This window comes from Leuresthes tenuis, unplaced genomic scaffold (assembly GCF_036924035.1).
Source record: "Leuresthes tenuis unplaced genomic scaffold, fLeuTen1.0.hap1 SCAF_12, whole genome shotgun sequence".
NCBI lineage: Eukaryota > Metazoa > Chordata > Actinopteri > Atheriniformes > Atherinopsidae > Leuresthes > Leuresthes tenuis.
The window spans coordinates 2354773-2382413 of NW_027325366.1; positions in this window are offsets into that span (position 1 = coordinate 2354773).

Genomic DNA, 27641 nt, shown 5'->3' on the forward strand with positions numbered 1-27641 from the left:
TGTGGAAGTTGTTTGAAAAGTTTAGAGCCTAAATTCTGTGGAATGTGGTGTAAAAGGAGAGCCGGCATCCAGGGTTTCCATCCCAGAAATGTACTGTCACCTTGCATACCTCAACATAGTGAGCGTCAACATTTTCAAAATGTATTATACGAGCAGTGTTGCATAACAAATCCCTTAAATGACAGACCAGAAAGAATGAGGAGCACAGAAAGACAATCGGTTAAAACTACACTCATCTACAGTAGATGAAACTCGTGTCTTAATCATTTCAAACAGACTTTTCTAACCAGAAATTAGTTTCAAAACTAAATTATTTTACAAAATGTCAAAGCTTGTAAAACTACAATTACATTGCATTGCATTAGTTCTAATTAAATTGCTTCGATGTCATTTTTTTAGACTGAAAACAAAAGAGAATCTTTACAGTATATGTTTACAGTCTTTCTTTCAGGAACAATTTTCCATCATTATTTTCACATCGTATTAAGAATTATTCTCTGAAATGATTCGTTGTGAAACAAATGCCTTCACTAAACTGAACTTTAAACTGAGCTGCACTGGATAAGGTGAATTTTCTGCACTCTGGCCGTGTTTTGTCAGGCTAAATCTATATGATATCTAACTGTAGAAGTTTTTAGAAAAGTCAGCTGTTATGGCAGCAGCCTGTAAACACACGATGGTGATGATTACAGAGTCAGTTGGTCTGACTGATGTACGTGTGTCCGGATGATGGAAAATGGAAAAGCTTTATACGCTGTAGATGCGGGTTCAGCTAGTGGTTATTCGCCGGCGCCCGGTTTGTACGGTAGACGGCACACTCGCTCCACATTAGATCAACAGAGTGCTAATGGCTGCTCTGGGATGTGACAGAACTGAAGCAGTGTGTGTGGGCTGTGCAGACGAGCTGACCGAGCACTCACCTTTCATTAAACACTTTTATTTATTTATTTCTACTCCTGGATTAAAGCGCTTTTGTGGAGCTAGCCTACATAACAGCTTGGTGCTGTGGAAAGCTCGGCAACCAGGCAGGCGCCTTGATACAGATATGATTAGAGGCGCCTTTGAAATAAAGACAATGGATGCTCAATGGGTCCCATTGGTCCAGATCATTAGTGAAATATCGCACAGAACCTTGATTGAGCTGTATTGAGTTTAGTCACTGAAGCACATTAAGACCATTCTGAATAAACTTCGGGATCTATTCAAAACTAAATGATTTCCATATCATGGGCTGAGACTGTCAGACACAATTGGAGTCACGATTGTCCTAGTTTGTTTTTACTGAGCAGTGATTCTTGTTAGCTGTGCAGGTGTTTTGACACTGATGCCAAAAAGTTATTATATCTGCCTAATATATATACGACAGGCTTTAAAGTCACAACAGATTTTATTTTCCTAAAATAGAATTTATGACTGGGATAGGCTCCAGCCCCCCGCGGCCCGACCGATGGATTAAGCGGGTACAGAAAATGGATGGGTGGAAGTTTATATATCACGAATTTCTCAATATATTTTCAGATTTTTAAACTTGACATCAGTAAGCCTTCGGTTACGAGGGGAAGGTAAACTACAATGATCTGTGTGGAGTGGTTTTACAAAATGAGTTCCAGAGAAACACAAAACACTTAAAGTTTTGCACTGACTTGCTCTCATATATATATATATTTTTTTTAGCACTATTGCTTTTATAGCATCCTAATGTTTGGACGTCTTAGTTTAAGAATAAGATTGTCTTAGAAATTAATTTATCCCTTTGCAAAATGATTAAAAGAAAAATTTGATATTTTTGAATATGAAACAGTGTTATAGCGGAAACATACATCACTATATATTATAACAAAAACATGAAATACGGTTTACAATAATTATACTGAAAATGTTGCAACTAATGCAAAATGCAAGTATTTAAAAAAAAAAATCACATTATGCCTATTTTTAGGAACCATCTGGACTTGTACCATCCTACATATTAGGCTGATTTTTACCGACACATACATGTCTGATTATGCTCAAAGATGCTTGTTAATGGAGCATAAAAGCTTTCAATACAAGGAGAACCAGGAAAAAGAAGTTGTACGGTCTGTCATATGGCTTTAATGGTAAGAACAACAACCTGTGACGGTAACTTGTTGGTAACAAACCACTTTGATGGTAACATGACAACTCATCACGGCTTGGTAAAGTAAATGCATTAAGATCCTTGCTTTACAACATGGAGAGATGGAGGGTTCACGGCCTTTCTGGGGCAGGAGTCGTGGCCGTTGGAAAGATATTTTAATGTTGTCACGGGGGGGAAATGTGCGGGGGAATCTGTACAGTTTTCACACGAGACAGGAGCTCACACGTCCTGCTTCCTGCTGTCACTTCACGTTCCTGCATCACGTGGAGGCAGGAGAGGGGTCATGTGGAAAAGAGACTGTCTGATGTAGCCATCTAATACAGGACCGTTCTGGGTCTGATTTGAATAGCGGGGCTCAGTCCCTGCCCTGTTGATGGCAGCAGTGTCCAGTCGAATGCTGCATAGAAAAGCAGGACAACTGCAGATTATTCTGTTCAGATTTCCGTAAACAGGTTTGTTTTGAGTGCGACCAAAAGTGGCACAGAAAAATATTTAGAGGAAATCAGCATCAGAGGCATATTTGAAGAAATATCAAGACAATAACAGTGATGAAATTGGCCTAATACAGAAAATGAAAACCTTCATGTCGACAGGTACGAGACTGCAGGAGGAGCTCGGCAGCAAAACAAAGTTCGGCCTGACCGACATCGTGCCGTCACATTTAGTCCATCTTCCACCGCGGCCGCCATGATGAACTCCAGATGAACCCACTTGTATCTATGGGAGCTAAGCAGACCGACCGTGCGACTGCACGAGGCCAGTGTTCCATATTTGGGAGATTATTGGTGCCAGGTCGAAGCTAACATCGCCACTTCAACCCTCCCTCCCACGCAGATATGTACGAAGAGTCAAGTCGCTCCACAGGCTTTTTGATTATCTCTTAATATGCGCCTTGTCCTGCTGTCCGAGTCTAAAAGATGTATGACCCAAATTCTGGCAGAAGAGAAAGGGATTTAAACAAAAAATGTATATAATTTTAATTTTTTTTATCAGACCGTGAGAAAAACATAAACATAAAATAACATTTATTCTGAATTTTAATATCAATATAAATACAATATAGTTTAATCACAACTTTAACACACTATCATTGATTGTGTGAACTCACCTAAAATTCATATTTCATATTTCTTGATTGTATTGTAGACAAAAACTTAAATACCATATTTATAAGATTGCATTTTCAAAATATAATTTGTAATTTTGCAATTTGTTAAAAAAAAATTGCAAAAACAAGTTGATTTTGTAAAAATCTGAATAGTGACTTATGTAATGTTCTCTTATTATTCATGGACATTTGCATTGAGTAGGAAAAATAAAGGAAATTTAATTTAACTTATATTGTTATTATCTTTTTTTCCCAAACTGACACAGTTTCCTTAAGTGTTGATGTTTTTAGCTTCAGTTAACATAAGAGACATAGTTCATCCATGAAGTTACACCTTTACTGAAATGTATCTTTTTAGGGCCGCTGAGTGACCCACTTTTCCCCGGGCTCTGCCTCTTTAGAGAGTTATACTCCCTTATAACCCTTTGGTGTGTGAACTCTCGGGTATTCACAATATGCTCTCTCATACCATAATGACATGCTCAAACTGAGAGAAAAGTACTCTTTCTTTTTCCTCTTTGGGCCACGGACAGCTGGCTGGATTCCTAAACCTTTTTTGGGCACAATCTTGTGGCGAATCCTGGGTTGAACGGCACAAATTGTTGTAAAATGCACCGTAACCACTGCTGGTCTGTTAGAAACACCATAATTCCTCCATCACTGCTCACCGAACTACTTCGCTGTGATGAATAAAATGAATTCTGATTCATATGGCAAAAGGCTAGATGTTCTCATGAAGGGACATCAAATAAAAACACTTTCAAAATAATTTCTAAAAAGTCCAAAATGAGACATTTAACATTTATATCGTGCACGAAAACCTTTTTACAAATTTACACTTCAATAACAGAGCAGTCAAACATCTCAAGTGTAAGAGTGAACGAAAAAGACACGACGGAATAAACGGAGAGAAAAGAGAAATATTTCTCTAAAAGGAAATATTCAAATGACTGTACAGAATGTAATGCAATGAACAATTCAATTTGACATTTTAGAAAATAACAAAACAGCACAAAAACAACTAAATTATCGCTTAAATGACTGCAGTGAAATTTGCTTTCAGTCCTTTCATAGTTCAAAGAATAAACTTCAAAATATCAGACAGATAACAGAATATAACACGTGTGTAAAATGGACATAAGAGCAGACGGTTAAATTCCACCAAAGGTTAATCAGAAGAACTTTGGTGCAACCACAATCAGATCAAACATTGCTGTTCAGTCATGTGTTCTGGGAGATCTGCATGATTTTATTCTGCAAAAGACTAAATTATCTTTATGTCGTTTTTCTTGTCGCATGGTGACGAAAAATGTATTAATGAACCGAATTTCCACGAACAACCACCGGATTACTGCAGCTATGGAGCTGTGGAAATGATTAAATCCGAGAAGTTAGCTTTTAAATTTCAAAATGATGTGACTATATATGTATTTATTATGTGACTATAATTATGTGTAAAACATCTGCTGTTAACGTAGTAATTTCATACTTTAAAGTGTTCAGACGAAGGTTACGATGGAAACATTTATATTTAAACATTTTATAGAATGAACAGGAAGTTGAACTAATCAATATTAGTTTATTTGTATTCGTTCATTCCTTATGCTGGCTTTTTATTTCTTGTTTTTTTCTATTGATTCTAAATAAAATAGCATCAAAATGTCTCCAGTTCAGCTCCATAAACTCTGGACTCGACTGTCGCTCCATTTATCTGTATTTTGATCGAGTTTATTTTGCCAGTTAGATGTCAGAAAACTTTGTCAGAGTATTTTAGCGTCTTTAATTTCCTTAAGTCAGTCATGTAAATAATTGTAAGTGATGTTAATAGCAGGGTCGTGATTTTAAGCTAACTTCAGACACCTGAATAAATGCTCTTAGGAAAAAGAAAAAAGAAATATTTTTTTATATTATATTATATATATATTGAGTACTATCTGACAAAGACATGCACACATGTAGATTTATAATTAAACACATACATTTGTATGATCAAATCAGATGTTTTTATATTAAATAATATTAAATCAAATTGTTAATTCTACCGCTGGGATAGGCTCCAGCCCCCCCGCGACCCCACAGAAAATAAATGGATGGAAATTGTTAATTCTAATATTATTATAAAGTTCATTTTAATGTTATATAAATTTATATACATTTTATATAATTTGCAATGCATGTTTTTATATTATATAATATATATAATATGTATATTAATATATTACTTATTTATTATTTACATTTATTTCATAAATTCAGTATGTTTCTATAGATTTTATTCAAAGATTGTTTTTATATTTGCACTTTTTATGTTTTTATATATATAAACTTTTGAATCCGTTTTCCAGTCCGGTTCCTTGAAAAAGAGGGTTCTGTTAAAAATCCTTAATTCCTTCATATGTGTGCATATTCTGTAATTAAAGGTAATTAAACGGTATCACCCATGTTTGCATATGTGCTGGTAAACAGTTAAAACTGTGAGAGGACCAAACATCATTTTAACTAACATGAAAATATTTGTGTGAAATATGATATCAATTCTGACATCTCTGCAGTGCATTATTCTAATAAAGTTATTCAAAATATCAACGTAAAAACCTATTAAACTAGTAAAACATATTTTTACAGTATTTTACCTAATGCTATAGATACGTTTGCATATGTATATAACATTTTTTTCATAACTTTTAAATGTAAATCTTTCAATAGTATCATCTGCTGTTTATTGGATTTTAAATACAGTTTATTGATGGTTTGAAACCTACAGCGCTCCCAACAGGCAGAAGTTATTTCAGGTTAGTGTGGCCTTTGATTCACCCTGGTTTTTTTGGGGTTTTTTTCAGGATTAACTTATCCAAAAAACATCTTAACCTCATAGCATGGGTGAACTCGCCAGGGTTCATTTGGAGTTCTGCAGATTTCTGTCGGCAACTGGCACGGTGATGATGATGATGGTGGTGATGATGCTGCTGGAATGGAGGCGAAATGGAGGAGGGGGGCAGCAGCTCCCTCTTCTTGCCACACTAACCCCTGCCTGAACTCGGGATGTGTCTGTCCAACAGAACTGTTCCTAACCCCCAAACTGTCACATGCTTTCTGATCATTGGTCCCATCGAGCTTTCACCCCCTTCCTACAGCCATCCACCCTCCCTGCTGCTGTATTTGTATTTGCAAATGGATGGATGCTGTGAATCATTTTCTGTCCGTCCACATCCTCTTTCACTCATCAAGAATTATTCATTTACCTGATAGACAAAACCTGAGACCGATCAGATAGATTAAGGGAAACGTTTTATGGTTTTAGATTAATCCTGAAGCCCAAATTTCCAGCCAGAGTCATAACCAACTTTCTTCAGAATCAGAAAGGCCAAAGAGTCCAGCAGACAGAAGGTCGGGCCCTACTGAACACAAAACATCTCATTATATAGTCATTCAGAAAATGCTGAGGCAGCCTGAATCCACAGAACACACAACTATTGTTTGTCCAGCTTTCTGCCAATAAAGTACACAAATGTCTTCAGAACAACATCGGATGAGATGTCACAGCATCTTTCACAAAAGTCTTTATGAGAGCCAGAAAATGCTCACTTCACATTTCTGTAGCTTTTATTTTCTTATGACAGGAAAATGATGCTTTTTTTAACTGGATGTGGTTAAACCTTTGATAATTTAACAGGAGTTTGTACATTTTTTAGAGGGATTTCAGTGGGATTTGTGTTGCTCAGATGAGTGCTGCAGTGTCAGTCCCTGGCCAGAGCCAGTGGTGGCGCAAAAGCCTCACAATGAAGCTGCTCTTGGGTCTTTTAGGTCTGTTTCTCTTAAGCTGGTTTTAGCGTGAGGCAACAGCTGGCATAAGTTTATGGATGGAAGCCATTGGCGAGAGGAGAAAGGGGAAGAGGGGGGGGGGCTGCAGACTATTCTCCCCGTTCACTTTTTACCCTTCAGATAATCCCGGCACCCTGACCCTTTAACGAAGCCTCCAGACACTCAGTTGTTGCCAGTGGCAGGGATTGAGTACAAGAAATTACAGCAGAGTGCCGGGATAAAAGCTTCCTACAGCTTCCACAGTTTGGCTACATCAATCCTTATTTTTGATGAACAGCAAAAATGTTCTTGAATACAATCGGACAGGTCTGTCTAATCAGTCGTGTTTTTTTCTTTTAAATTTTTTTTGTATCAGATTAACTCACCGTATGCGCTTTTGACTTTATTATATTTGAATTATGCTTTTGTTTCTTACATTTGTTGTTCAGCTTGTAAATGATGGATCCCTGAAATGTTAAAAAAAAGAAGATGAAATATATATATATAAAAGTATACACGTGTACTTATATCTTTATGTCTAAACTTTAACATATATTTATATGTATATATATATAAATGTATATATATGTATAAATGTATATATGTGTGTGTGTGTGTATTGAGGTCAAAGATAACTACTAATATGTTTTTTGTTTGAAATTATAATCAATTTAAGCAGCTCATAATTGACAGCACCAAGTATTACTTTCTAAATACATTAGAACATGATAATATTACACTAAAATATCAATATCTACAGTAAAACTTGCCTTATTTATAAGGCTTGATATACGGGAATAATTCCCTCTAATTCACATTTTTAAAAAAACAAGTTCATAGTTGGTCAGGAGTTGAAACCAAAGTATCATAATGTGTCAGTTTGATGAATGATTTCTTCTTCTGTCATGTGCCAAGACAAATTGGACTGAAAACAAACACTTTTTGTTGGTTTGAGCAACATATTGTGGGCACAGCACATTAAACACAAGAGCCAGTAGACGGCACATTATATTCCACAAAAACATTCCTCCATGGGGCATCGTGTGCGAGAGAAAGGTTGGGAAGGGCCAGTCCTGTAATTGGAAGAAGAGAAAAAGGAAAGAAAAAACAGGATTGTTTAGTATGTTAAAGAAAGAAAAGAGAGATAATCATTCAATTTGTTTTTAAGATGTAAAGATTAACCTGTTTTTCTTACTAAGTGACTGTGTACTGTATGGAAAATGATCGTATTGATCTCCAAGGTTTGCAATGATAAATACTGATTTATTGATTATGCAACAAGATGGCCTCCAGACTTTCCAAGCCACTTAGGTGGTGTTCGGTTCCTTTGGCAAGACGGTCATCAGCTGGTGTGGACCGGGGCAAATAAACGGCCTGGTCTGACGTGCATTGGTTCTTTGTCTTTAGAGACTCATTTTGCAAGTTCAGATCATCATAAAGTGAGCTATTAAAACCCTTGGAATCTAATCTTAAGTAAAGCAGCCACATGGCCTGAGAGCCTGAGCAAAGTGAAAACACAGAAAGCCGAGCCACGCGTGGATCATGAATATGTGATTTGAATGTCAATAGGTCCGTCCACCAATAAAGATTGGACTCAGCAACCTTCCAGTGAGCCAAACACGATATTTTTCACAGTACTGCCTTTACTACTGTGTGGAGAACAATAATAAACACTTTATAGGCCATTTCACCAAGCCTATTCAATACAAAGGGGAAAAAATAGTAAAATGACAAATACACAAACTTATGGCCTAATCCTGATAGAATATGCAGGGAGCGGTGCTTTGCCTGGTCTTTGGGGGCTGTGCTGGCCGCTTTGACCCCAGCTGTCTGAATCCTCCATGTCATCTGCAGTGCTGCTGTCAGCATCTTCTTTTTTGGTCCCACCTTTATGTTCCTTCATGTTATCCATGCTTGTTTAAACTTCCACACTCTATGTGTGTGTGACAGCCGATTAATGTGAACCACCATTAACTGCCATATGCAGGGACATGGGATTTTCACTGTATCCACACTATTAGTTGAGTCAGTAACCACAAACTATAATTTTAAACTTGAGTTTTTTCTTCTCTATCTTAAAGTTCTGACACTGTCACCAGGATTAGCCAGTTAGCTCCTGCTGGCTAGAGCAGGTGACGATGCTAGCTTCAGAGCTTGTGTATTCCAATGGGAAGTTTCATGCTGGGTTTGGATTGTCCACTCTTTCATTCACCCACCCACTCACTAGGCCAATATAGTGTTAACTATATTAAGGAATAGGGGCTAGGAGCAGACAGCTGCTGATGTATTTCTGACAAAACTGGAATGTGGCTGTGCTTCATAATAATGCATCATCAGCACTTTTTTTTGGTTGAGAATATTAAGTAAATTCAGTTTAATTTTGTAGCACCTAATTACAACAAATGTCATCTCTTCAGAAACACAATCCAATTCAAGCGAGTTAGGATCCAATTTATTAATTAAAAAAAAAAGTAGCCTAGCTAAGAAAACCAACAGATTGCACCAAAACGTCTCTCTGATCCAATCCCTGAACCTGTTTTTAGCTCCAGCTCCAGCCAGCAGGCCCCTGTCTTGCTGGCTAATTTTGGAAATTAAAAATGCACACTGTACCCTACATTTTGAATTTAAATGTATACCATGAAAATGGCCTTTTTTCAAAAAACATTTTAAATGAAATGTTTGTTTTTTAACCTTTACAATTAAGAAAAATGCACAATTATTAAGTATTTTTAAGTTAGAATTTTACAAGGAAATAGATCTCATTGTGAAAATAAATTAAGTGTTCATTTATGTATTTTCATTACTTTAACTCAGTTGTTTCTTTTTTAATTAACTCAATCAAAAACAATGTGGTGACATTCTGATGACAGACCTTAAGGACATGAACATGGTCTTGAATTGCATAAACCTTGAAGAAGTGATTATTCTTAAATGAGTGGGGAGAAACAGGAGCCTCTGTTGTTGCTGTTGGAGTTCTGTGTGTTCTTAACACAACTTGTGTTCTTGTCCTAGTTCCCGAGTAAAAAAAAAACTGCCATCTGTGCTACTCTAAGGGCTTTTTCTGTGACATCAACTGTCCAACTATGTCCTTTCTGCATTCAGTACTTCTTTCCTTGCTTGCATTTGTCTGAGATTAATATTAGATGAAGACAATCAGACAAATGGACAAATGGTACGATTCTTTTTAGGATATTTCTACAACTGTATTTTTAGCCAGCTTTTATTTCCTCAGATTGTTTACTCCACTGGAGTGTGTGCAGCTCTTAGGGGAGCCCAGATCCAAAATGCTTTGAGATCACTTCTGTGTACCTTCCATTTCAAACACAGGTTTTTTTTCTTCTTCTATCTGTTACTTTAATTCCAGCTCTTTGGCTCCAGGCTTTCGGATATCAGATAGAAGCTTTACTAGAAACTCCAAATTAATTCTTAATGCCATCAAACATTGCTTGTGCAGCCTTTTAAATGGTTAAAAACACTGAAATGGAATGTTTTCGTGTTGTTTGTTTGAACCCAGCCATGCCATGAATAGAATTCTTTTTATGTGTTGTAAGAGATGTCCTCTCTGAGATTTCCACATGCTCTGCTGAGCCATCATCAATCACTTTCTTATCAGTTTTTTTGTTATTCTGCATTTATTCTAGACCTCTGATGAATTTTGTACATAAACCAAAAAAAAGAGAATATTTTAAGTACCCTTAAAGTACACTGCATGAGGCTTGGTTCTTCAGCAAGTGTGTTTGTGGTGGGAATTCATCTGTCACCTCATGGGCCCTCATGTCATATTTAGAACTTGTCAATCAGTCTGTGAATAAACACCAGCACAGATCACTGGAAGAACTGGGGCACATCACTTCCACCCAATAGCATTTACATCATAGGTTTGGCAGCTCCGTGGAAACTCTATCAGAAAAAAAAATCCATCTTTGATTGTCTCCAGTGATCAGCTCTGGGAATGACCAGTAGGGATGCTGTTGACTGCCAAATCCAACACATACTGTACAAGAGCACACAGGCTACCTTGGATCGCTTCTTGCTCTTAAACAATGTGCTCTTATTACATGCATAGCAACAGAAAAGAAGCTCAGGGGGACTAAAGGCACTCTGGTGGGTCCTCATCTCTGTTAAGTACTAAAAACTCATTTTTACTGCTTCTCCTTTCTCTGCCTACCTCTCTTTGCCTCATAAGTCCCAGGCCACATAATGCCACATCAATACCGCAGTGGGGAGGAGGCACCACACAAATGTAGATGGTGAAAATGGAGCACAAAGGAGGGATGAAATAAGTGAGACATGTCGTTCTGATTAGATTTAATAAAAGAGACTAATAAAAAAAAAGAAACAAGAGTGGATGGAAAGAATGATGGAAAAGCAGTTTAAAGAGGATTGCTGTGCAGATGTCACTTAAATGGCATCATGGGCATAAGTCAGGCATTAAGAATGGTCACCCTCTGAATGGTTCCTGTATGTTGGGTCCTGTGGGAGAGCCAAACAGTACCAGCGGGTAGCCAGGAGTGCCTCTTGGACTTTAATCCTCCACACTTTGAGTGGGAAAGGCAGGAGGATTTAAATTTTTCACAGTTGTTACTGTAGCGGTGGGAACCTGCTGCTGCTCTTTCTACAAGACATAAAGTACTCAGTCGGCACTCCTCTACTGTTTGACACTTTGTTTTGCTCCTCCTGAGTACTGTTAGCCTCGATTGAAAGATTTGCATTTTGTTTTCACCAGTCACAGCAAAGCCCTGCAGCTGTGACACGCTAACCCTTTTCAAATGTCCGACTATCATTTGGAACAGCCGCTCCTAACATATAGGTACAGTTAAATTATGACTGCCAGGATGAATTAGAGTTACTGTAGATCGCTTACACAGCCTGCATTGGCTGACTTAGCAGCAGCATAAGCAAGCTAAACTAAAACTAATGGAAAATAAATAACAATTTGGTTGTATAAGTTATTTTTAATTCGATTGATATTCCCTTTACTCATCTATCTATCTAGAATGTCAAGTAACAATAATTAGAATACAGTGCAATTAAATACACTTCAGTGCAATTAAACACACTGTGATACATCCCTCAGGGATTATTAGAGCCAAGACAAAGAGAGCAGACAGGCCCAAAGCAGCAAAGGGGAGTTCGTTACCCTTGGGTCATGGTGTCTAGACGCCACATTGGGGGCTAATCGAAGAGATCAAACAGATTTAACACTTCGCTATTACAGATCAAAGACTTGCCAGCCCGTATGTGGCATGGAGAGGATTGAGAATTGGGGACCTGATGTAAGCAAGCAAAGGAACAATGAACTGATTACTGTTGGATTCAGGTATGGGGAATATATCTGACATCAATCTGAAAAACTAAACATAATAAGCTCCATCATCAACCCTTACTGCTCCTGTTATCAGCAAGCAAATCAGATGAGGCTGTAAAAAGAGCTCTAATTGGTCAATGTCATTATCCAGTCAACAACAACTTTCAACAGAGGGTGAAAGTTAAATGTTTTATGTAATTATTATGCATTTAAATTCTCCAAAGTTTTTCTGTGTGAGGAAATTGTCAGCATATGAATATTACTAATCTCTTTGTGGTCCATGCTCCTTGTGTGACTCTTTGTAATTGTCATGTGTGTATATGGTGTTCATTTCATTTGTGTCTGTGGCTGTTTGGTTTCTCACAGGCTATCTAGTGAATTACTAAACCTAAACCAAGACCTAGACCAAACCAAATAGTAGTAGTGCCTAAACCTAAAGAGAGAACTGCTGCCTAAACAAAGGAAACTGTAAGTGAAATGAAAGGAAACAGTGACTGAATGAAAACAAGGAAGTAAGAAAAAAATTGCTTCCTCATGGTGGTCTTGAACTCGCTTCTCTTGTTTGTGGGTAATGTGAACTCCTCCCCCACACACCCTCTCCCCTACAGCCTCCTTACTACGACCTTGTTACTCCATAACAATGAAAGCAACAGTAAAGAAGCACAATTTCACCAAACGTGAAAGACATGCATCTGTGAAATATCATTTTTCATTTGTTCTATCTAGTTGACTCAGATCTGGAGTCACAAATGAAAGAATAACTGGAGATTTGAAAAGTTGCAGAAACACTGAATATGTAAGATAAAGGAAGCATGGATATTTAATGGAGACAATATGAGATGGTCAAATTTCAAATGGGGGCAAAAATGCACATGAGAAAGATTTCTAACTTGTCATTAAGTCACATTAGCAAAGTCTTTTAACAAGGTCAGAGCAACCCTGATGCAGAGCTGCAACTATTTATTCTGTGCACAATAAAACGTTGCAAAAACTAGCAATAGGGAATAAAATGAGAAATAAAACAAAATCCCACTGAGCGAGCTCAGAGAAATATTCTATTCTTTTATGTGAAATTATTTTGTATCTACAGCCACAGCATCTCTGTCTATGATGATGCAAGAATAAGTCTGCGTTATGCAAGCATATTACTCTGCAATCTTCTGGTGCTTATTCATTTGTAGCTATTACTGCTCAGACACTGAGCTCTGGGTTACTTTGGATATGGAAATATCTGGAGCCAAACTGGATGAAGTCATGCAAATAAAGGCAGATACCCATCCCACTCCACTTTTTCTGGTTGAGAACCATGGCCTTGGTTTGGGAAGGGCTGACTTTGTTCCCAGCTGTTTCAAACTCTGGTGCGCACTGACGTCCATGGCTAGACGAGGCCAACAGAACCACACTGTTGAAGCAATTCTGAGGTCCCAAGATCAGACACCTCCCTCTCTTGGACTACACCTTAAGATCCTGTACATGAAAACTCACAAACATGATCGACGACAAGGTGTCTAACATGCACCATAAATGAGGATGACTTTGTTCCGAGAATACGGACACCGCTCTTGCTTTGGTTACATAAAGACTCAACAGCATGCTAAAGCAACTCCGGTACCCTTACTCCTGCATCACCCACAGAATCCCTCAGGGGACATGATTGTACGTCTTCCCCAAGTCCACAGAACACATGCCAACTGGATAGTTAAACTCGCTGCAAGGGTTCCACGATCTGGGCAAAAAACCTCCTGAATCCAAGGTTTGACAATCAGTCAGAGCTCTGGTGATTGGAATACACTGTCCTGTCCGTTCCCCCTTCTTAAAAATGGGAACCGCCATCTCAGTCTGCCCCTCCACAGCTGTCGTCTCAGACCTCCGTGTCACATTTAGCAGGCATGCCAACCAAGACAGTCCCACAGTGCCTGGAGCCTTCAGCATCGTGGATGAAACTTGTCCCACCTGACACCTTAGCACTGGGAAGCTTTTTAACTTCCTCAGCAACCTCTGCCAAGGTCATGGATTAGTCTTCCCCAAGACCTCAAACTCAGCTTCCTCAATGGAGGGCAAGCTGGCCAGGTTAAGGAGATTCTCAATGTTCCTTCCTTCCATCACTTGATAATATCCTCACTTCAGATCAGCAGTTAACCATCCAGGCCAAGCACAAACTGGGATGGGCCCATCATTCCCTTTCTGAGTTGCTGCATGGTTTGCCAGAACATCCTTGAGGCCAACCAGAAGTCCTTCTCCATGGCCATGAAGAGTTCCTCCCATGCCTGAGTTTTAGCTACCATACCTAAAATTGGCTATTTTTTTTTTGCTTTCAATACAATAAAACAAGTCTACAGTCACATAATCCCTGCCATCATCATAGTTTCCATTATCAGAAACTTTTGGCATCCTTCCTGACACTTACCTCTTCTTTGCTACTAGCTGGGCTTCAACCTTCAGAACCCTAATAGCCTGAGATTGATCTTGCTCAGCTGGAAGCTCAGCTGCCCCCTGACACACATGGAGATACTTTATAATGAATAGAGGAGAGAAAAGATTATTTATAAGCTATAAGCCTGACAATACTCAAGTTATGCCTGGTTATTGTCCAGAAAGAGACAGCTTGGTCAATGGCCAAACTGTTTGAAAACACAGAAAACATTTGTAAAGAGAAGTCAGAAGTTAGAAAGATCTCCTTCAAGCCTTTAATTTAAGATTATATTCATTTAAAATTCTGCCAATTCTTTCACTAAAGACGTGTTAAATGTTTTTCCATGTAGGGGCCATTTCTTTAAGTGCTCCAGACATGTTTAGCAACATGAACAGTGACATTGCATGCATGACCTCTATAAAAAAATAATTTGCTTCACTTTCACCATATTAGGCTTAAAAAGTGCTTTAAAAATGTGTGTGTGCCCATTTTCACCACACATTCTTCCTTATTTTAACCAGTTCGTGTGTCAGAAAAGGTGTCCGCAAGTTTGGAATGTATGTATCATTTAAAAATATTGTCTTTGCAAGAAATTCCAAACCTAACACATGCTTTGTTATTTCAAACAATGATTTCTAAATGACCTTCATAAAGTTTAAGAAACAAACAACTGACGACTGTAATATTAATAAAAATGTAAAAAATGTCCCTCACCGAGCCGAAAACATTTCCACTGTTAAGGCCAGAGCAGTCGTATTACTTCCCCCGCTGGTACACACTGAAACCACCTCTGATGCACTTCTCCACATCTGCTACAAAAGAAAGGGGCCTGATGAGCCATTCCACAGAAATTTGGGCATATGCTGAAGTTTCACTGAAATAAAATAAACCAGGAGAGCCTTAGATGCTAGATAAATAAGCAGAACACCGTGGCCTGATGGAGAAACAGCGCTCTCCATCTCAGGGATGTAAATGATTGTTACTTCTCCCCGCTGATTAAAAGGAGGTTAAAATACATGGAGGTTATTACATTCTAGGGGAAAAATTCGCCTAATCCCTGGAAAATAATCAGCTAAACGATTTTGACTGGCAGAGACCCATGTCAGTAAGAAGAATTTTAGGGCCTCTGCAGTATTTAGTGTGGAAAAGGCATATGGCCATGAAAGCCTGAAACCTGAAGAAGTAACTTAGTTTACAACATCAAAATCATACTCATACAAAAATAACATTATGGAGAGACTATGTGAACTGTAATAAAAGAGTCCGGTAATGGAGGTTCTCATTTTGTTCAATTGATAAAATCATCATTGTAACTGCTGGTAGGACCTTGCAAGGTCCACAGTACAAAGCTAATCCAATCACAGTTTGAGGTTTGCACTGGAAATGAACTGTAAAACCACAACAAAACTAAACAGAAATCTTATATATACACAACTGTAAAATATTGACTTAAGTCATCACTGTCTCTCCAGAACTTTCCCAGACTTCCATGTAACTCCAGACACTACACAACGTGAAGAAAAATCACAGTAATAGAAATTATTCTTATGTTAAACACATGGAAAAACGTTTCTTCCCCTAATATGGTCAGATCAGTAACAAAGGAAGTGTGTGAGGACAGTTTACTGATACACTACCAGTCCATTTCATCCCAGCCCCGTACTGTTGGTGAGCAGCTGATCTACGGTTATAGTTATAGTTATGAGCTAGATTAAGGTAATGCAACATAGTCGTATATACATACATAGTATAGATTTTTCAATGGGTGTTATGAAGATTTAATCAATTCTTTGTCTCTCCAGCGAGCAACACAGGCTCCTCTGATGTGCCGCAGAGCTTCTGCAGTCTACAAAGCAACGACAGAAAGTGCTCAACTTTTCTATTTCTGTATGCGTCAACTCCACAGCTCAGCAGAAGAAGCAGCTGGGCAGCATTGTTTGCTCCATTTCTAAAACCATCAGCTGCAACCTCTCCCCAGTCTCTTACATCTGCTAGAGCCGCATTCACTGCAACGGTCTAAAAATACAGGGCTCAACAAACTCTGCACACCCCACTTTATTAACATAACTTATTGCAAAGCCATTGAATTACTTTAATTACAAGCTACATTTTGCAGAAAGTATTAATTATTATTACATTGCTCTGCATTCTGGCTCTGTTTTTTCATTTTTATTCTCATTTTGCACTATATGTTACTGTAATATCTTTGAATTTGCACTCCACTGCTTCTAATGGAACTGATGTGGCATTTATTTCTCCATCCTTGGATAAAAGCAATGTAATGCTTTTATGGTTGGATTTTTATAAGATTTGTTTTCATGAGTCATTATGGGATTATTTTTTGTCTTGATATAAGCACATCAAGGCAAATTAAGCTGTATCCATTGAATCTTAAGATGGCTTTTCTGATGACGGACTATGCCTTTACTGTCAGGACACCAAAGCTCTGGAAGGACCACAGAAGCAGGTGCCTCTTGTCTTTAACCACTTCTCCAAAATGTTTCATAGGATAAATGCATAGTTGTCTGTATCTTCAATATATGTCAAAATCCACACCAGCACAATTTGCTTGTAGTACAGGTATGAAGGGACTGGTCTTTGCTGTGGAGCTCTGCATCTCTCCCATAGATGGCTTTCTTGCCTGGTCTTTGGGATCTGGTTGCATATCCTTCTTTGACAGGTTTATTGTGATGTCATATAATTCTCATGTGTTTTTTGGATAGACAGAATATCACTGACACTCTCAGGGGCGTTCAGAGTTTTTGATATACCATACTTCCTCAAACAGAGAAACGGAGGCCTGTAGTTAATTCACTCGCTTTTGTTGTCAGTACAGCTTGTGATATTTTTCTACAATACCTTACTTTAACATCTCAAAATGAAGTCTGGACTTGCTCCTTATTTCTACACACCCGTTTGTTCATTTATGAATCCATTCCTATGGGGATGTCATTGATCAGGACAAGTGTGTTAGATACTAAAGAATTTTGTGAACATGTACCCCTGATTCATTCCACCAAGCTTTGTTATGTACAGTCTCAGGCCAGGATCTGCCCTTGAGTCCCTGGACATGACTTCCTTTGTGGTACCACTTCACCTGCGAGCAATTAAATGACAACAGACTTTATCCATAAGAGAAAAGGTGAAAACAAATACTGTGGAAGATGCAGGAAAGAGACCCAAGACAACACTATGGAGGAAGTGAGGAAGAAGTGATCAGGTAAATATGAACAAACATCAGGTCAGATTCTACTGTTAGAGACAAAAAACGGGCAGACAGACAGATGCAGAGTGAGCTTTATTGTTGCTATTGATCAAATATAATTGATAAGCTCTGTTGTTTTGTCGCGTCCAGTTCACCTGGTTCTGTCGACTAAGTGAATAACCTGCAGGTTTAAATTCATGGAAAGAAAACAATCAAGATCCTTTCTCCCTCTGCTCACCTATGTTTTAAAACCAGAGGAGGTTAAAGCTGTGGTTGAATCCTATAATAAAACTACTACTACTACCAGTGCTACTTAGCATTATAATTATTATTACCATTAATACTATTATTATTATTATTATTATATTGGCACATAACCCTAAAGCTCCAATGTCACTGGTAGAGGATAAATAATGATTTAATTATTAAAATCAAATGCAATTTGCAAGTTTACTCATGTAAAACTGAATGTAAATAGCAATCTTTCTTTCAAAATGCACCTCACAACTATAGAATATAAATATATATTTAATTGTATAAATATATAAAATTCAGAGCCCATAAAAGGTGGTTATGGTACCTGAAACCTGGGTCTAAAAGAATTAAAAAACCACACAAGCAATATACATTTACTGATGGGGAATCTTGCATAAGCTGCAACAATACATTTCCTGAACAAAATGTCCTTGTTTTATTTTCAACGCTAAATAATAATTAACACCAGCAACAAATAACTTTGGGTTGCTAGTGGTAGGTTAAAAAAGTTATTTGTGTAGTACAGTATGTGCTGACACACACACACACACACACACACACACACACACACAAGCAATACTACGTTCACGTCCAGGGAAGTTCACAGCCAGTGTATCCTTTCATCTTTGCTGGGGTGAGATTAAGAGGAGAACAGATGAGAAAAAGGAAAAGGCGAGTAATAGCAAATGATGAAAAGAACTGTGTGAAAAAAAGTCCCATAGTTGGTCTGTTTGGGGGAAAAAAAACTTGTCCCCTCTCCTATCATTTCATCCCTCTGGCCACTTCCTGCTGCAGGTTTTCTGGACTTCCATAGATTCTATGTGACAACTACATTCATCCAGCTAACACTCCAGGGCTACTTGTCTGGATGACATTTAAAAGCCAAGGAGATTTTCTTCAAACACTCTTATGCTTTATCATCCCAAAAGCACACTTACAAGCAGATTTGCAAGAAACACTGATATTAACCGACCCTCTTTCTGCACGTCAGAGGTCGATGTCACCTTCTAAATTCACAAGCTCATACAGAAGCAACCATAATACAGGAATCTAGTCTGAGAAACTAAACTTTTCATTGCTCTTACTTTAATTTTGTAAGATGTACCTTTTCTACCTTTGGTTCTCTCCACATCACCAGTGAAATGGTAAAGTGTCTTTTTATGATATTAGAGCAAATCACATAGATCTAAAAGTATCTCTTGGAAAGTACGTATGTATGGCTTTGTGCAGTCTGCCACAGCTCTGAGTGACACTGACAGCGATTTTTACTGGACAGAATACAGATAGTCTCTCTGTAGTGAGTCTAATAGAAGGAATGAGCCTGTAACACATAATGTGTGTGTGTGTATTGGTATGTGGACATATTTTAATGTGTGGTCCACACTAAGCAAATTTGCTTGCATGTGTGACCTGTTTCTACATCTATTCATGTTTTCATACATTCATTTTTTTTCTTTGATTTTTTTTTAATCAAATACACACATTTTTCTGTACGTGCTGCCAAACAGACAAACCTGTGGAGCTAACAAGCTCTGTACTTGCCTGGAGCCAAGCTGTGAACCCCCAAATGTCTCTTGGTTATTGATGTACCATGACTCTGTTGACCAGTTAAGCAAATCTTAACAGAACCCAACAAGGTCCAAGACCAAATAGGTTCGTGTGATATTTCCTTTTAGATTTAATCATTAAAAAAAGTTATGTCCAACCATCATCCAATGCCCCCTGTCTGTGCAATCATCTGCATCCTCTGAGAGGAATTGATGTTGTGCTCCAGCTGCCCTCGGGTCCTCTAAGCAGAATACATTTTACACACTGTATTCCTTACAAAACAGAATAGACTAGCTCATTTGCATGCTTAAGATTTCAGCTGTGCCTCATGGCTTGACCCAGGTGATGAGGCAGTTTGGAATTTACTCATATTTGACTGAACCGCTGCATCTGAATTACAACAGGGAATGAGATGAATGAGCGCAGATGACAGAGAATTTACTCTTGTCAGAGTGGATCATGGTGAAAGGTTCTAAATGCGGACAAAGATGGATGACAGGAGGTTCAAGGTAACTGAATTTGATTTATTTAAAAATATAACAAAAGATATGTCCGAGCAGGAAAACCATGGAAGTAAACTGTGAGAAAACAAACCTGACTAAAACGGGGAAACAAGAACACGAAGCAAAAAATACTAATACTTGAGCACAAACCATTCGTGAAACTATGGCAGGGATCTGACAGTGACAGTAAGAGACCAGAGTTTAATTACTGTGGGAATGATTGCAGCTGAGAGCATTGAGCAGGTGTGGCAGCTGAGCTAATAACCTGAACATGGGGACCGAGGAAACAATGAGTGAGAACACAATGGAGACAAGACCCAAAGAAAAACAAATAAAGACAAAGCAAATCTGATAACAAAGCAATAACTCAAGAACACAAACGGAAATAAAGCAATGAACCCAGAGACCAAAGTCCAAAAAATACTCCAACCCTAACAGCTCTAAAAGAGGATAATGGTTAAGTTAATGTATCTAATAGGAAAGGGGCTTCTCAGGTTTAGGGTTAGGGTTCTGTAGTCAGAGAATCCAGAAACATATTAGCCAATAACAGATATACCCTCATAACTGTTGATGCTCACAAGTTGCATTGGAAAACACTTTCTTACATATTAACATTAAAATTAAATTGTGATTAGTGCCAAATAGAATACATCTCTTAGTTTGTCTTCACATTGCTTGTCCTGCAGAGTCGTACCCAACTGAGCTCTGACTGAAATAAATTGAGTTGACAGAGTTGCAGAATTCTGAAATTAGGTCAGTTTTTTAAACCCCTTTTTTTTGTGAAATGCCTCACTGGACAGTTGATTTAAAAAAAGAGCCCTATTTTTCCCTAAAACAAATAGAATGAAATAAATCCTCACATATTGCATGTATTTGAAGTGTTTTCCTGTCTTGCGGATTTTCTTATTACCAGCCTCAGCCAAAAACTACCGGTTGGTTGTTTGCATTCCTGAGAATAATTTGTGACAACGGCTTGTTTCTCAGAATAATACTTCTGTTTGACCATTTAAATTTGTTCTCTCATGAAGCTAATCACACAAATCCAGGGATTGGTTGTTTTGTCCCAGTAGCTAACTCAGCTCACCTGTTCTTTGTTTAACCAGTCTGTGAAATGCCTTGCTGGAAGGTTGATTTAAAAACGGAGCCCTAATCTTAACACCTGTTTTTTAACCCCCTACCTTGTTGTTACAGGGTAAAGTACTGGAACTCATTATGAAAGAACTCCATATCAGCTAATAACCTGCTGTACATTCAAAAAGGATTTTTCAGGAGAGTGTAAAAAAATACTTTATTATTCTAGTTTTTACTTTCCATCCATCCATTTTCTGTACCCACTTAATCCAATTCAGGGTGCTGGAGCCTATCCCAGGAGGCAGGGTACACCCTGAACAGGTTGCCATCCCAGAGACAAACGAGACAAACAACCACGCACACTCACATCACAGGTCAATTTAGAATCACCAGTTACCATCATCAGTAATGCATGAGTTTGGACAATGAGAGGAAGCCTGGAGAGAATCCACGACTGCTCGGGGGAACATGCAAACTCCAACCAGAAGGGTACCAACTGGGATTTCAAACAGGAACCCTCTAAAGGTGATTCAGCAGTGTTAGCTAGGTTTTACTTCATCTAATCAATTTTATTTTTCTTCAAAGAGGGCAGAATAGAACCAAAAACAACACATAAATGAAAAATACATCATAGTGAAATTAATCAAAATTGCCATTTAACACACAGACAAGACTCTGCTGTAGTTAAAAAAAAGTATGTGCCCCTCCTTTCAGTATATTCAGAGTTCAGTTATTCTCTATATGGTGTGTCTTCAGCTGCTCTTAAGCTATCTAACAATTGAATTGTTCCTCTACAAGCTCCAGCTGTCAAAAAATGCTTTCAGGCTATTTCAGAAAATGTCAACAACTCTGCCTGGGCTCTTTCTGCACTGAAACTGCAACAGGAGTACAGTGTGAGGTGGTGGAGATGGGGGGGTACAGATCCTCTACAAAATTAGAGACTGTTATCCCATCTCCATAACTTCCAGCTTTCTACTCCCATACTGCTCTACCACTAGAATATAGCTGCTAAGGCCACGTTTCACTGATGGAAAAACAAGATATGCCCACAACCTTGATACCTCACAGGCTGCAAATGACACGAAATTCAAAATCGTATACCTTCAGAGCCTGTCTTGGACGATTTAAGTCCTAATTGTAACAGCTTATATATAATGTAAGGGACCCAAGGGTTGCTCGTATTCAACTGCCAAGCAAATGTCACAGATCTATTTGTGTTACAACTGGCATTTCATTAGTATGCCTGTCAGATAGCGGTCAGGTGTTGGGCAGCCAACATTGAAATAAATCCTCTCTATTCCTTTTGAGTTTCGCTTCCACTTGTTCCACATTGTCTTTCATGATGGCCCGCACTGAGCCCATATGCAATCTTCACAGAGAAAGTGATCAATGTGAGAGCCACTGGAGGGTGCATTAGAGAATCCACAGCAACTGGGTCCCGTTTTCTGTTCATACTGTATCAAAGGCATCCAATTAGGTGCAAGCGTAGGGGAAGAACAATGGTGTATCGGCTGTGGGAGTTGCTTCTTAATGAGAGTCAGAAAGGAACAAGTTCTCAGTACGCATCTTTCAGTTCATATTCCATCAATGGCTAATTAAATTTCATCCAAGTGTTGTGCCTTCCTGATCCTTGAACACAGACTTAACAAGTAAAAAAAAAAGAAAAAGAATACCTTTTTTTAGGGCCTTTGAGACCGTCTTTAGTTTACACTGTGGGCTGTTCAGGAGGACTGTCTGGCTCTCGGTGTTCATCTTTTGGCTGAAAGTTAAGGCTGAGATTCTAGTTCAACCAAGAAACTCACAGAAACGGGCTAAAATTAAAGAAGAAACAAATCTGCTTGATTTTTAATTGATTACCAAATCTATAAATTGAGGTTTAAAAATCATGAGACAATTCATGGTGTTCTCCGCTCTAAGCTGCCAAGAACACTGATGGACAGATCTAAGAACAGCTCAAATGAACGACAGTAATGGAGCGAACAAAGCAGAGTGTTTGTTAACTGCTTACATGTAAAAATACAAATGCACACTTGAGAAATGAAATGGCTAAATATTAGCTCAGGTGTAGACTGAGTTGACAATATTTGGTAAGTTATGGAATATCCTGCCGATCGTCACCCGGAAGTGGAAGGAGATGATATTCCTGTTGTTGTCGGCAGAAAGAAACAAACAACGCGATGGAGAATGTGCCGTTGTGCATCTCTGTGCCATAACCAGCTCATCACAGATGGAGAGGGACGCAGCTTCATCTCGCTCTGCGTTCGCCATCTTTCTGAATGCCTGAGTTTGTTGTTGGTGGTGGTGAAGACGTCAACAGGAAGTGGCTCTATTAGCGATAGCTGAAATGGGGACAGCGCCACCTATCGTACCGGGGTGTGAGATGCTTTGTGCCAGTGATTCCATTCATTCACCGCCATATATCCAAGGATAATTACCCTCAGATAAGGAGCAGAACCCAACTGTAGCTGTAATCCAGTTAATCTCATCATGTAGACCCACTGACTGCTGCTGACACAGTGGGTCAGAGAATAACCTTCCTGCTCTCTTACTATCTTAACGTCAGGTGAAAAGAAAAAGAAGAAAAACACATCAGTCTTGTATCTTTTTTTCTTTCAAACTGACACAGTTTACTGAATGTATCTGACATGCTTTAATCAAATTTGATCATTCAGGTCTAAAGCAACTTGTATAGTTGAGCAAAACAAAGAGAAGAAAACTAATTCTGCAAAAGACAATTTTAGTTCAGTTTTCAAGACTGTGAGAAGCTGGTGGCTGAAAGTTTACATATGACTGAAAAGTAATTAAAAACTCTAGTAATTAAAGAAAGTTGTTTGTAGCCTCTGAATTTTACAGTATATATTATATAATAACATATTGATATCAATGTGAACTGGAGCAGCCGGAGAAAACCCACACAGGCACAGGAAGAACATGCACACATTCAAAAACCGCCACTACGAACAGAACAAAACACTTTGTTAAAGAGATTATGTTTATTTCATGTAATTCTGTCAGATCAGGTCATTTTTAACAGTTTTAAACATTTTCTGATGCAGTCTGAGCAGCCAAGTATATCTGTCAGTCAATTATCCTGAAGTCAATTCACTCCAGGGCCCTAATGAATAAAACATAAGCTGCAAATTCATTTGGCATGTCAGTAATTCAATTATGTAGATTTTACAACTGGATGAGAATGTTGTGGGATTTATAAACATGCTCCTGAGGAATAAGAATGGATATGAAATAAAAACTGAGACATGTCATGGTTGCTAGGAGAAACATAACCTATTGCATTCCTTAAACCAGACAACTAAAATCCTTTCACCCGACATGCAGGTTTTTGTTAAAGAGATAGCTGGTTGTTCCAGATCATGGGTGGATGGATTGGGTCTTGTGCTTTTGGTAAGCAAAGACTGAAAAATCATACAAGAACAATGTCACTAAGACTGTAAAATAATCAGAGGACAGCAAGGAAGGTAGACAAAAAGTCTCTTCTTGAGCTCTTTGATATAAACCTCAATGCAAGACATATATTGCCAATGAAACAAGGAGACAGATTCCTGTAAAAAAATTTAAAAAGGTCCCCCATCTGGCAGATGGGCATTGTTTAGTCTCACTTCCAGCGCCTTTTGGAAGGAAACCAATTTGATGGAAAAGGTGGTTGCTAGTCAAACCAATTCATGCCATGAAAACACTGCCTGTGTTTGACTAAGGAGACCAATGTCAGCAAAGTCCCTGAAGCAACAGTTAGCAAAATAATCTTTGTCCGGTCTCACAATCAAAGTCAAGGTCTACATGGGAAGATTTATAACCACGGCATTGTTATTGTTTGAATAACTCTGTGAAAGCAGCCTCACACACACACATGCACTCATGAGATCTATGCAGTTTTAAGTCACTGTGGAGAAACTTTGCAGAAACTAAACTCAGCAAGGCGGGCGGACAGCAGGACTGTCTTTGCCGTATTTGAGCAGGACTTGAAATGGAACCATCTGTCACCACAGGGCAAATGTGTTAATCTGAGAGAAAACAGCACCTCTCAGATACACCCACTGCTCTACTGACTCTGTGTAGACTTAATAGTAAGCACTCCTAAACCACTGTTTGGACCAATCACTCCATAACAAAGAAAAAAGACAGAGAAAACAAGTAGACTGCATACAACTTCTACTGCAAGTGTGAATAAAGCTAGTAAAAAGATGAAGAAGCATTAGTCAATTGTCAGTATTACTTATTGATGTAGTAATGTCACATCAAAGTAGCTCGTCATATTTACCACGAGAAAAATGTTTTGGGAGCATTTGAGCTTGAATTTTTCAAAACTAATTATCATCAATCTACTAACTAGATTTGCCAACAGATCTATCTATCTCCATGCAGTGGGTTTAAAACATTTTGCTGGCGATGGCGCATGTATGAAGACTGATCAGTCAAAGGTAAAATGCTCTTCCACAGTGCTGTATAAAATGCATAAGTTTGCAGTTGTAGCACTCTTTAAAAAGCTAAAAACCTCCTTCTGAAGTGCAGAATGTGAAGCAAGCTGGATGGAGCTGAGCTCTCAGCTAGTGGTTATCAAACTGCTGCAAAACTTATTAGACATCCTCATTTAGGAGCTCAAGTTTCAAAGTGATCATATTACCTTGTTTAACAATTATATTCTACTTGAGGAGAAGCTTGTGCATTTAAAAGTTGATTGATGACCTTTGGCCATTTGGGGGAATCAACCCAATCAAAACAAGTTAAAACATAACACTGATGCACGTCACATTATGAAGCTGTTAGAGTGAACAGGACGGAAACAGCTGCCTGTTAACACATCTCACCTCAGTGCAGGTTCCTTATCTATCCTTCCCTCTTTTCTGACCTGTCATCCTGTCCTTTGGAAGCAGCTAATATAACTACATCTATAGTACAATATAACAAATCTTACTGTCCAATATTTAAATATTTTCTTCATAAAAGAAGTAAAAAATGCTAATAACAATGGTAGTCAAATCATTTGTTACATAAGAAAAAGACAGCAGCGGTTGAATTTAAAAAGGAATGGAAAAGTGACTGATTGGCTGTGAGAAAGGAAGCAGGAAGACCACTGGACCAGAGCAGTGATGTCATAACTAATGTGGAAGGTTTGAGAGTGTGGGAAAGAAGGGGGGGGGTTAAGGAGTAGAAAAACACAAGAAAGAGTGGATGAAATGGATCAGATCTCCCCTACTGAACCTTCGCTAAAAGCTTCATTAAAACAAAGTTACTTAAACATTTAACACCCGCAGTGTCCATGATAATAAGTCCTCTCATGTTAAGTATGTATTTAGCAGATCTGATAGAGCCCGATCCTGCACTAACGTGTACATAAGCAGACTTTTATCCATCCATTCTGTCTGTTAGTCCATCTGTTATCCATCCATCATCTCAACCCACGCTTACAAATCAACTCACCTCAATGCAACTAAAACCTACTTAATCTATATCTATAAGTACTTTATCAAATCTAAACATGAAAATACACAACCATCAAATAATCTGGTTACACGCACCCCAGTAGCAAATTTACAATTCAATCTGACTCTTTTGAGTCTCATCAGAAAATGAATCTGCCAAAACATTTTGTGCAGTCAGAGCGATGTGATCTCTGGTTGAATTATTTCTGAGAAAACATTTCAATTAAAAAAAGAAAAGAAAACGATTCAAGTTTAATGAAGAGGCACGAGGAGAAAGCCATTTCTTCATTTCAAAATCAGTCTGAGTCAACCCATTATGCAAAAGCTAAACACAAAGGCTTCATGTTTAGCTAAACCCCCCCGACCAGAACAGGATGTGCCCCTTCCCTTCTCTCAGGGCGTATTAGCCAACATGTTTTTATCTGCAGACGCTCCAGTGGTGAGTAACCAACCAATTGAATTCTGGGTTTAACTCAAGCTGAAATCTCAAAAGCTGTTCACTAGACCCAATGAGGCCAATTTTGCCTCTTCATTTTGGTAATAATTCCCTCGATTTGAGCTTTAGGGATGTTTTCATACCAGAACTGTTCGGTCTCCTTTAAATGGGCCAGAGTTGGTTTCCTGTTCGTTTAGGCAGATGTGAAAGTTTATCCGAACTCCTCCCACTGTGCCACCGCTTGAAAACGTGGGTCATGTGCCACTTGCAAGTGAACCCTGGTGTGGCAAACCAAAGAGAGGCAGTAGCTTAGAGCGCAGTGCATTTTGGGTAGAAATGTAAAGCAAGCCAACGGCGTGAAACTGAAGAAGCAGAGGTAAACATTGGAACACGTCTTGTGGGAAGATGTGGAGTCGTGAGGAGGTGCAGGTGCTTA